Genomic DNA, 10374 nt, shown 5'->3' on the forward strand with positions numbered 1-10374 from the left:
CACCCTAATAATGTTCTTGCAAATAACCACTTACCACTAGCACAGAGCCAGAAATAGCCCTTTTCTTAACCCATTCATCTGTGAGTGGACAACTGAGATTGTTTTCTTATTATGTTTGGCTTTTCTTTTGTGGGTGGGGGCACACCCAAAGATACTCAGGGCTTACTCTTGGCTCTGAGCTCAAGAATCACTCCATGTGGGTCTGGGAGACCATATGGGACACCTAGGTTTGATCCTGGACAAAGTGCCCTACTTACTATACTATTGTTCCAACCCTTGCTTTGTGTTTTGACCATGGTGAATATGCTGTAGTTGCCATGGCAGGGCAGAGATAGGAGATAGTATAAGTGACAGCAAGTTACTGTCCCATTTATTTTCCATGGTCGAGTTCCCAAAAAGAAGGATAGCTGAATCTTATGGTCATTCTGATATCATAGGGTTGCTCCTATATTGGCTTACTGACTGTCTTCCCTGTAGGAATTTTAAAAGTCAGGAATTATTTCCTTTATTTATTATTATAGCCCTAAAGCCTAACAAGTTTCCTGGTGCTTTAAAAATTTTTGTTGGTGCTGGAGAGATAGCATGGAGGTAGGACATTTGCCTTGCATGCAAAAGGATGGTGGTTCGAATCCCAGCATCCCATATGGTCCCCCGAGCCTGCCAGGAGCGATTTCTGAGTGTAGTGTCAGGAATAACCCCTGAGCACTGCCAGGTAACCCAAAATCCAAAAAAAAATTATTTTTTGTTAGGGGGACCAACAGGTAGTATAAACATCTGCTTGTACTTGCCTTGTGCAAGAGGTGATTTCCTGCACCCCCCCCCCCTTTTCCAGAGGTGATTTCTGAACACAAAGCCATGTCCTGAATGAGACTTGAGTACCACGAAGTGTGGGGAAAAAAAAAATCCCTATACAAAAAATCTACATCCAGCCTCAACCCAAGACTTTGTGGTCAAAGTAAAAGACAAAGCGCCTCCCTGTGGATACTTAAACGCTGCATTCCTATTTAGGGCTGAACTTTACATCCTTGCCTCCAGGCTTTCTGGGAAGATACAAAGGCCTAATTGAGGTGCTTGCATTTTGCTGGTTAGGAGAGGGCTGTTGCAGCTTGACAAGTGCAAGCTTCCTAATCCAAGTTGGTATGTGGTGGCGGGATCTTCAGAAGTCAATAGCTAAAGGGAAGAAATAGGGTTGTTAAAACTGAGAGATCTTCCAAGAAAGGGATGCCTTTCTTCCAGGCTTAGCCTCAAAAAGAGAACAATGGGGCCCCAAGAACAAATAAGGGCAAATGATCGTGACTCAGATCTTTACTGTCTTTATTGTGCCAAGTTGCCTCATTAGAGCATGATTTTTATGGCCCAGAAGGTGTCTGGGCAAGAGATCAAGGGAGAGGAGAGATACAAAAAGGCATCATGCCAGTGCCCAGAGCTGGGGCTGGCACCACCTTCCAGGGTAGATTTGCCTGGCAGGAGACTTCTGTCAGCATGCTATTTTATTGTCATGGCAAAAGAGGACACCTGCTCTTTCTCTGGGATATTCTGTGGGTCAGTGGCTCAGTCTGACCTAGCTGCTAATCTGCGAGGCTCTGCCAGTCACTGCTGTAGGCAAATTGGGAATCATTCTCACTCTTTCATTTGTTACTAGTCAATTGTACTAATTACATTTCCCCACCATCTTTTTGTTTGTTTGGGAACCATACCTGGCTTACTCCTGGCTCTGTGCTCAGTATCACTCCTGGTGGTACTCCATGCGACCATATGTGGCGCTGGGGAGTGAACATGGATTGGCTGCATGCAAGACAAGTACCTTTCCCATGGTACTATTGCCCCAGTCCTGTATTGCTTTTATATCTTTTTATTTTCTTTCCTTTGAGAGCAAGTTATCATCTCCTTTACATCCATCCTACCCATCTAATGACTGCGGGGGGCTTCCTGCGAATTTATTTCAAACCAAATTTGATTTGTTAGGTCTGTCCTCTCCTCTCCCCTCCTCTCCCCTCCTCTCCTCCTCTCCCCTCCCCTCCCCTCTCCTCTCCTCTCCTCTCCTCTCCTCTCCTCTCCTCTCCTCTCCTCTCCTCTCCCCTCCCCTCTTTTCCTCTCCTCTCTCCTCCTCTCCTCTCCTCTCCTCTCCCCTCCTCTCTTCTCCCTTCCCTTCCCCTCCCCTCTCCTCTTCTCCCCTCCCCTTCCCTCCCCTCTCTCTTTCTCTCTTCCTTCCTTCCTTCCTTCCTTCCTTCCTTCCTTCCTTCCTTCCTTCCTTCCTTCCTTCCTTCCTTCCTTCCTTCCTTCCTTCCTTCCTTCCTTCCTTCCTTCCTTCCTTCCTCCCTCCCTCCTTTTTTCCTTCCTCCCTCCCTCCTTCCTTTTTCCTTTCCTTCCTTCCTTCCTTCCTTCCTTCCTTCCTTCCTTCCTTCCTTCCTTCCTTCCTTCCTTCCTTCCTTCCTTCCTTCCTTCCTTCCTTTCTTCCTCCCTCCCTCCTTCCTTCCTCCCTCCCTCCTTCCTTTTTCCTTTCCTTCCTTCCTTCCTTCCTTCCTTCCTTCCTTCCTTCCTTCCTTCCTTCCTTCCTTCCTTCCTTCCTTCCTTCCTTCCTTCCTTCCTTCCTTCCTTCTTTTTTCCTTTTCTCCTTTTTTGTACATAGACTTCTGATAAATTTATCCTGTATCACATTTTAATATAGACATGTGTGATATATATCTGTATATATCTATATATTGGGTTTTGTTTTCATATATAACTCAATATGATCTCAATCAAATCTTCTTTAGATGATAAACTTCAATGGTTCTTCATTGTTCAAGGATCCCCACCTTCCTCTTCCTCTTTTTTTTTATTGTGGTTATTGCTAATTTTTCTTCTTTTTTAAAAGTTTACTTAAAGAAAATATATCACGGGCCCTGAGAGATAGCACAGTGGCGTTTGCCTTGCAAGCAGCCGATCCAGGACCAAAGGTGGTTGGTTTGAATCCCGGTGTCCCATATGGTTCCCCGTGCTTGCCAGGAGCTATTTCTGAGTAGACAGCCAGGAGTAACCCCTGAGCACCGCCGGGTGTGATCCAAAAACCAAAAAATAAAATAAAATAAAATAAATTGGGCTGTTCCTATAGGAATGATAGCATCAAACAAATGTAGTTGTCCAGAAATACAAAGTTCTATTAGTTTTGTATTTAGTTTTCTATTAGTATTGGGGGTGTGTAGTCAACTGTCTCTTGGAAGGAGAATGTGGGGGAAGGATACCCATATTGCTCCATAAAGCTCTAGTGATAAGAGCCTCCAAACTGGTATACCTGAAGTTTGGTCAGAAAGGTGTCTCCGAAGAGAATTGTAAAGGGTCAGTGATGAGGCAGGGCCACCAGGGAACAGTGACTGTGGATGATAGAGGCAGCAGTTGTGATTTTAGCAAGCCAGGGCCTAGACCCACCCTCTCCTCCTGAGATGGACAGATTTCTGCTGCATGGGCCAGTGTACCCATGATATTTCATGGCTTGATTTAAGGCTCATTTGAGAAAAAGAATGAGTCTATGGAGCTGGCTTGGTTCGAACATGATGACTTTTTTGTTTTGTTTTGTTTTGGGCCACACCCAGCAGTGCTCAGAGGTTACTCCTGGATGTCTGCTCAGAAATAACTCCTGGCAGGCACGGGGGACCATATGGGACACCGGGATTCGAACCAACCACCTTTGGTCCTGGATCGGCTGCTTGCAAGGCAAACGCCGCTGTGCTATCTCTCCGGCCCCCCCCCCCTTTTTTTTAAAGCTCAACTGTCCCCACTGACATGTCTCCCCATATCTTTTTTTTTTTTTAATTTTAAATAAACATTTTAATTGAATCACCCAATCCTTACCCAGAATGATCATTTCCAATCATTATTGTCACAGTGGTCCTTTTTCTGCCACAACTGTAGAGAAATACCCCTAATGTGGCAAGCTTCCTACCATGGACCTCCTGAACCCTCCTGAATTTTGTCTCTATTGTCTTTGGGTATTATTACTATGTTATTATTTTTAATATCTTACAAATGAGTGTGATTATTCTGTCTATCCCTCTCCCTCTGACTCATTTCAATCAGCATAATATTCTTCATATTCATTCATGTTATAAGCAAATTTTATGACTTAATTTTTCCTAAAGCTGCATAGTATTCCATTTTGTAATGGAATCACAGTTTTTTGCTTTTGTTTTTTTGTTTTTTGGGTTACACCCAGTAGTGCTCTATGCTCAGAAATTGCCCTTGGCAGGCTCGGGGGACCTTATGGGATGCCGGGATTCAAACCACCGTCCTTCTGCATGCAAGGCAAACACCATACCTCTATGCTTTCTCTCTGGCCCCTGAATCAGTTGTTTTTTTTTTTTAACCCACTTATCTGTCTCAGACACTTCAGTTGTTTCCAAATTCTGGTCATTGTGAATAGTGCTGCGATAAACATAGAAATGCAGATTATTTTTCCCTGCTTTGTGTATTGTCTTCCTAGGTTATATCCCTATGAGTGTTATTACTGGGTCATACAGGAGCTCAATTTCTAGTTTTTTGAGGAAAGTTCATATGGTTTTTCAAAAAGGCTGGACCAGTCAACATTCCCACCAGCAGTGAATGAGCATCCCTTTCTCTAGGCATAGTGCCAGCACTAGTTATTCTGGTTCTTTTTGGTGTGTGCCAGTTTCTGTGGAGTGACATGATATCTCAGTTATTTTTATTTGCATCTCCCTGATGATTAATGATGTGGAACAACTTTTCTTTTTTTTCTTTTTGGTTTTTTTTTTTTTTTTGGGCCACACCCGGCGGTGCTCAGGGGTTACTCCTGGCTGTCTGCTCAGAAATAGCTCCTGGCAGGCACGGGGGACCATATGGGACACCGGGATTCAAACCAACCACCTTTGGTCCTGGATTAGCTGCTTGCAAGACAAGCGCTGCTGTGCTATCTCTCCGGGTCTGTGGAACAATTTTTCATGTGTTTTTTTGACATTTGTATTTTTTCTTTCTATTCCTCTATTATTCCCAATTTTGGACGTGGTTAGGTGATATTTTTTCTATCATTGCCTTATATATCTTAGATATTAACTTGTTATCAGATGAGTATTGGGTGAACAATTTCTTTGAATCCATGGCAGTTTTTGTATTCTGGTCACCATTTCCTTTGAGGTGTAGAAGCTTCTTAATTTAATATAGTCCCATTTGCTTGTCTTTGTTTCCACTTGCTTGGTCAAGGGCATTTTATCCTTAAAGATGCCTTTACCTTCAATGTCATGGAGTATTCTTCCTACATTTTTGTCTATGTACCTTATGATTTTAGGTCTGATATTAGGCCTTCAATCCATTTTGATTTGACTTTTGTGCACGTGTTAAAAAGAGGTCTGAGTTCATTTTTTTTTACATGTAAATGACCAGCTTTCCTAAAATCACTTATTGAAGAGGCTTTTCTTGCTCCACTTCATATTTCTTTATCTTTTATCAAAGATTAATTGATTATATACCTGAGGACTTGTCTCAGGTTATTCAAATCCATTGTCTTGATCTAAGGGTCTGTCTTTATTCCAACACAATGTTGTTTTAATTACTACCACTTCATAGTACAGCTTGAAGTTGAGGAAAGTGATACCTCCTATCTTCTTCCCAAGGATCATTTTAGCTATTCATAGAAATATTTTGTTCCATATAAAATCAGAAGTGTTTCATCTATTTCTTTGAAATATGTCATGAGGATCCTTGTAGGGATTGCATTAAATCTGTACAAAACTTTGGGGGAATATTGCCATTTTAATTATGTTGATCTTCCTAATTCATGAGTGGGGGATGTGCTTCTGTTTTCTTATGTCTTATTTTATTTCTTGATTTAGTGTTTTGTAATTTCTTTGTATAGATTTTTCCTTCTTTTTTTCCCCCTTTGTTTCCTCTCCTCTTCCCTCTTCCTTTCCTTTTCTCTTCTGTCCCCTCCCAGGCCCTCTTTCCTCTCTTCTCCTTTATCTTTTCTTTTTAAGTTTTTTGTTCTCTCCCAGGCTTCTTCCCCCGCCAGAAGTTAAGTAACTGGCACTGATACCCACCTTGGAAAGTCTGTAACTTGTCTTTTAAATTAAAATGTAATATCTGGTTCTTTTTCTATGTAAAATTACTTCTTATAAATATGCAGACAAAATGGTCCTCTAAGACAAGTCCACCATCTTTTAACCTGCTGATTTATTGCTAGTAAAACTTATTCTCCCACTAACTTTATTTCTCAAAGTTGTCCTTCTCTGGAAGCAATCTGCCCAAGACTTTTGAAGTTATAGCTATTGTGCTATTAGCTCTTTTAATGTTATTTTCTATTTCTTATTTGTCTTTCATTTTTTTTTTCGGTTTTTGGGTCACACCTGGCAGCGCTCAGGGGTTGCTCCTGGCTCTGGGCTCAGAAATATCACTCCTGGCAGGCTCAGGGGTCCATATGGGATGCCAGGATTCAAATCACTGTCCTTCTGCATGCAAGGCAAATACCCTACTTTCAGGGGTCTCAAACTCAATTTACCTGGGGGCCGCAGGAGGCAAAGTTGGGGTGATCCTTGAGTGCAAAGTCAGTAGTAAGCCTTTAACATTGGGGGTGTGACCCAAACAACTAAAACAAAACAAAACAAAAAAAGATCATCTAGGGCAGGGCCAGAAAATGTTGTACAGAGGGCCGCAAATGGCCTGTGGGCCACGAGTTTGAGACCCCTGTATCTATGCTATCTTTCCGACCCATATTTCTCACTTGTCTTATTTCTTAATATTACTTGATTCAAAGTAATGTATAAATTAGTGACTATTGATTTCTCTAACTGTTCTCACCACTCTGTGGCAAGCTTTATATTGTGTGCTCGTCCTTCTGGACCTCATCTCTATTGTCTCTGAGTATTTTTTTTTATCATACTGCCTTTTCTTTTTCTTTTTTTTTTTTTTTTTGGTTTTTGGGCCACACCCGTTTGACGCTCAGGGGTTACTCCTGGCTATGAGCTCAGAAATCGCCCCTGGCTTGGGGAGACCATATGGGACGCCAGGGGATCGAACCGCGGTCCGTCCTACGCTAGCGCTTGTAAGGCAGACACCTTACCTCTAGCGCCACCTTCCCGGCCCCATGCCTTTTATTTTTCTTAAATGCCACAGATGAATGAGACTATTATGTGTCTATCTCTCTCCTTCTGCTTATTTCATTCAGCATAATAGATTCTATGTCTATATAGGAAAATTTCATGACTTCATTTTTCTGACAGCTGCATAGTATTCCATTGTGTAGATATACCACAGTTTTCTTAACTACTCATCTATTGTAAGGCATCTTGTTTTTTTCCAGATTCTGGCTATTGTAAATAGCACTGCAATGAACATAGGAATGCATATGTTTTTGTGTTCCTAAGGTATATCCTTAGGAATGGTATTGCTAGATCATATGGCAGCTCAATTTCCAGTTTTTTGAGGAATCTCCATATTGTTTCCATAAAGGCTGGACTAAATGGCTTTCCTACCAGCAGTGAATAAGAGTTCCTTTCTCCCACATCACTGCCAGCACTGATTGTTCTTGTTCTTTGTGATGTGTGCCAGTCTCTGTGGCAAGAGATGATACTGCATTGTTATTTTTATTTGCATCTCTCTGATTAGTGATGTGGAGCATTTTTTTAATGTGCTTTTTTGTTTTTATTTTTGAGCCACACCCAGTGACACTCAGGAGTTACTCCTGGCTCTGCTCTCAGAAATTGTTCCTGGCTTGGGGGGTCCATATGGGAAACTGGGTGATTGAACCACAGTCTGTCCTAGGTTAGCACATGCAAGGCAAATGCCCTACTGCTTATGCCACTGCTCTGGCCCCTCCTTTTTTTTTGGTTTTTGGGCCACACCCGACGGTGCTCAGGGGTTTCTCCTGGCTGTCTGCTTAGAAATAGCTCCTGGCAGGCACGGGGGACCATATGGGACACCGGGATTCGAACCAACCACCTTTGGTCCTGGATCGGCTGCTTGCAAGGCAAACATCGCTGTGCTATCTCTCCGGGCCCTGCTCTGGCCCCTTTTAATGTGCTTTTTGGCCATCTGTATTTCTTTTGGGGGGAAATGTCTATTTATTCTCCCCATTTTTTTGATGGGATTAGATTTTTTTCTTGTTAAGTTCTGTCAGTACGTTGTATATCTTAGATATTAGTCCCTTATCTGATAGGGACTAGGGGACTAGTTTCTCCCATTCTGTGGTGGTCTTTGTATCCTACACTATATCCTGTGAGTTGCAGAAGTTTCTCAGTTTAATGTAATCACATTTGATTATCTCTGCTTCCATTTGTTTGGACAGTGGTGTTTCTTCCTTGAAAATGCCTTTAGTTTAATGTCATGGAGTGCTTTACTTATGTTTTCTTCTATAAACCTTATGGTCTTGGGTCTGATACCAAAGTCTTTAATCTAGTTTGATTTGACCTTCGTGCATGATATTAGAGAGAGATTCTGAGTTTGCTTTTTTGCATGTTGCTGACCAGTTGTTCCAACACCATTTGTTTCTGTTGAGTCTATCACAGCCTTCTATTTTCAGCTGCTCACATACTTTGAGAACATTTTTCATTGTCTGATCATTTGTTTTAAAGCTCCTTTCCATTCTCTTCCCTTGTATGGTGTTGTTATGTATCTCATCTTTCAGCTCACTGATTCTGTCCTCAGCCACTGTTACTCTGTTGGAAAGGCTTTCCTGTGAGGTTTTCATTTCACCTACTAAGTGTTTAGGTCCTGTTATTTTAGTTTGGAGTTTTCTGATTTCTATTTTTTTTTTTTTTGGGCCACACCTGTTTGACGCTCAGGGGTTACTCCTGGCTATGTGCTCAGAAATCGCCCCTGGCTTGGGGGACCATATGGGACGCCGGGGGATCGAACCGTGGTCCGTTCCTTGGTAGAGCTTACAAGGCAGACACCTTATCTCTAGCGCCACCTTCCCGGCCCCTGATTTCTATTTTTATATCCTCTTGATTCTTATTTGTTGTCCATTAAGCTCGGTCTATACTTTCTTTGAGTTCTATGAACTTAGTTATATGATTCTACTGTTTCTAGAAACTTTATGGTAGATTCTTTGGGGTTTTCTAAATATAGTAGCATGTCATCTGCAACCAGTGAGAGCTGTATTTCTTCCTTTTCTATCTGGATGTCCTTGATATATTTTTTCTTGCCCAAAGGCTATGGCAAGTACTTCCAGTATTGTGCTGAATATAAGTGTTGAGGGTGGATAACCTTGTCTTGTGCCAGATCTGAGAGGAAAATATTTTAGTTTTTCCCCATTGAGTATAATATTTGCTGAGAGCTTGTGGTAAATGGCTTTGACTATTTTTTTTTTTTTTTTATGCACCATTCCCGGAGGTACTGCAATACCAGGTCGATGTATGGAATGGACGGAGCAAGCTCCTATTCCAGTTCCTAGTGCCAAAAATCCATTTAATATATTGTCGTCGGATAGATGACGTATCAGATATTAAACTGATAAGAACAGATACTACACTTGATCTTAGCCAAAAGGCCAAGAAGCGATAGTTTTTTTTGTTTTTTTAAATCATGAATGGGAGCTGGATTTTGTCAAATGCTTTCTCTGCATCTATGGATATTGCATATGGTTTTTCTTTTTCTTCATATGGTGTATTATTTTGATTAGCTTGTGAATGTTAAATCTTCCTTATATTCCTGGGATGAATCCTACTTGGTCATAGTGTGTTAATTGGATTACATCCTATAAAGATATGCTTTTTACTCTTTGGTCAGAAGCACCTTTGAATAGTAGCATCCTTTGGATTGGTGCCTTAGACCATCTATTCTCCACCCCAGGGTGTGGTCTGGCACTTCCTAAAAAGACCCCAGGTCTTGGAAAAACTGCTTGAGGTCTCAGTTTTTGACCACTGAGCTATCTGCTTCTGAGGAACAGAAGGCTTACATATAGAAGTTCCTGAACTTGTTTTATTCCCTTAACTCTGTGTGTATTATGTCCTACATCAGTGTTTGCTTTCAGACCCATGTCTCTTCAATGCACTGAGATTGGAACATTAGGCTTCTATTAAAATGGTGTATGATTTGCTAGTATTTTGTTGGAATCTTTGCTCATCAAGGATATCAACCTGTAATTCCCCCCCCCCCTCTTTCTTTCTCTCTCCTCTCTCTCTTTGTGGTATCTCTGTCTGCTTTCGGTATTAGGGTGATGTTAGCTTCATAGATACTGCTTGGAAATGTTTTTGTTTCTTCATTTTCCTGGATAAGCTTGAAAAGGATTGGCAAAGACAGAATCCATCTGAAACTGGCTTTTGTTTTGGGGAAGACTTTTGATGATCATTTCTATTTATTTCGTAGTTATAGGTCTGTTCAAGTATTCAAAAGCATCTTAATTAACCTTGGAAAGTTATAGGAGTCCAAGAATTTATCCAATTCTTTTAG

General features: G+C 41.5%; 1 non-coding gene across 1 annotated transcript; it reads right to left on the reverse strand.

The window, feature by feature from the left end:
• Positions 1 to 9293: 9293 nt before the first annotated feature.
• On the reverse strand, positions 9294 to 9484 carry LOC126023318 (U2 spliceosomal RNA). Its single transcript, XR_007500484.1, has one exon. It is a non-coding gene; the product is annotated as a U2 spliceosomal RNA (small nuclear RNA).
• Positions 9485 to 10374: the final 890 nt, after the last annotated feature.

This window comes from Suncus etruscus, chromosome 11 (genome assembly GCF_024139225.1).
Source record: "Suncus etruscus isolate mSunEtr1 chromosome 11, mSunEtr1.pri.cur, whole genome shotgun sequence".
In the NCBI taxonomy this organism is placed as follows: Eukaryota; Metazoa; Chordata; class Mammalia; order Eulipotyphla; family Soricidae; genus Suncus; species Suncus etruscus.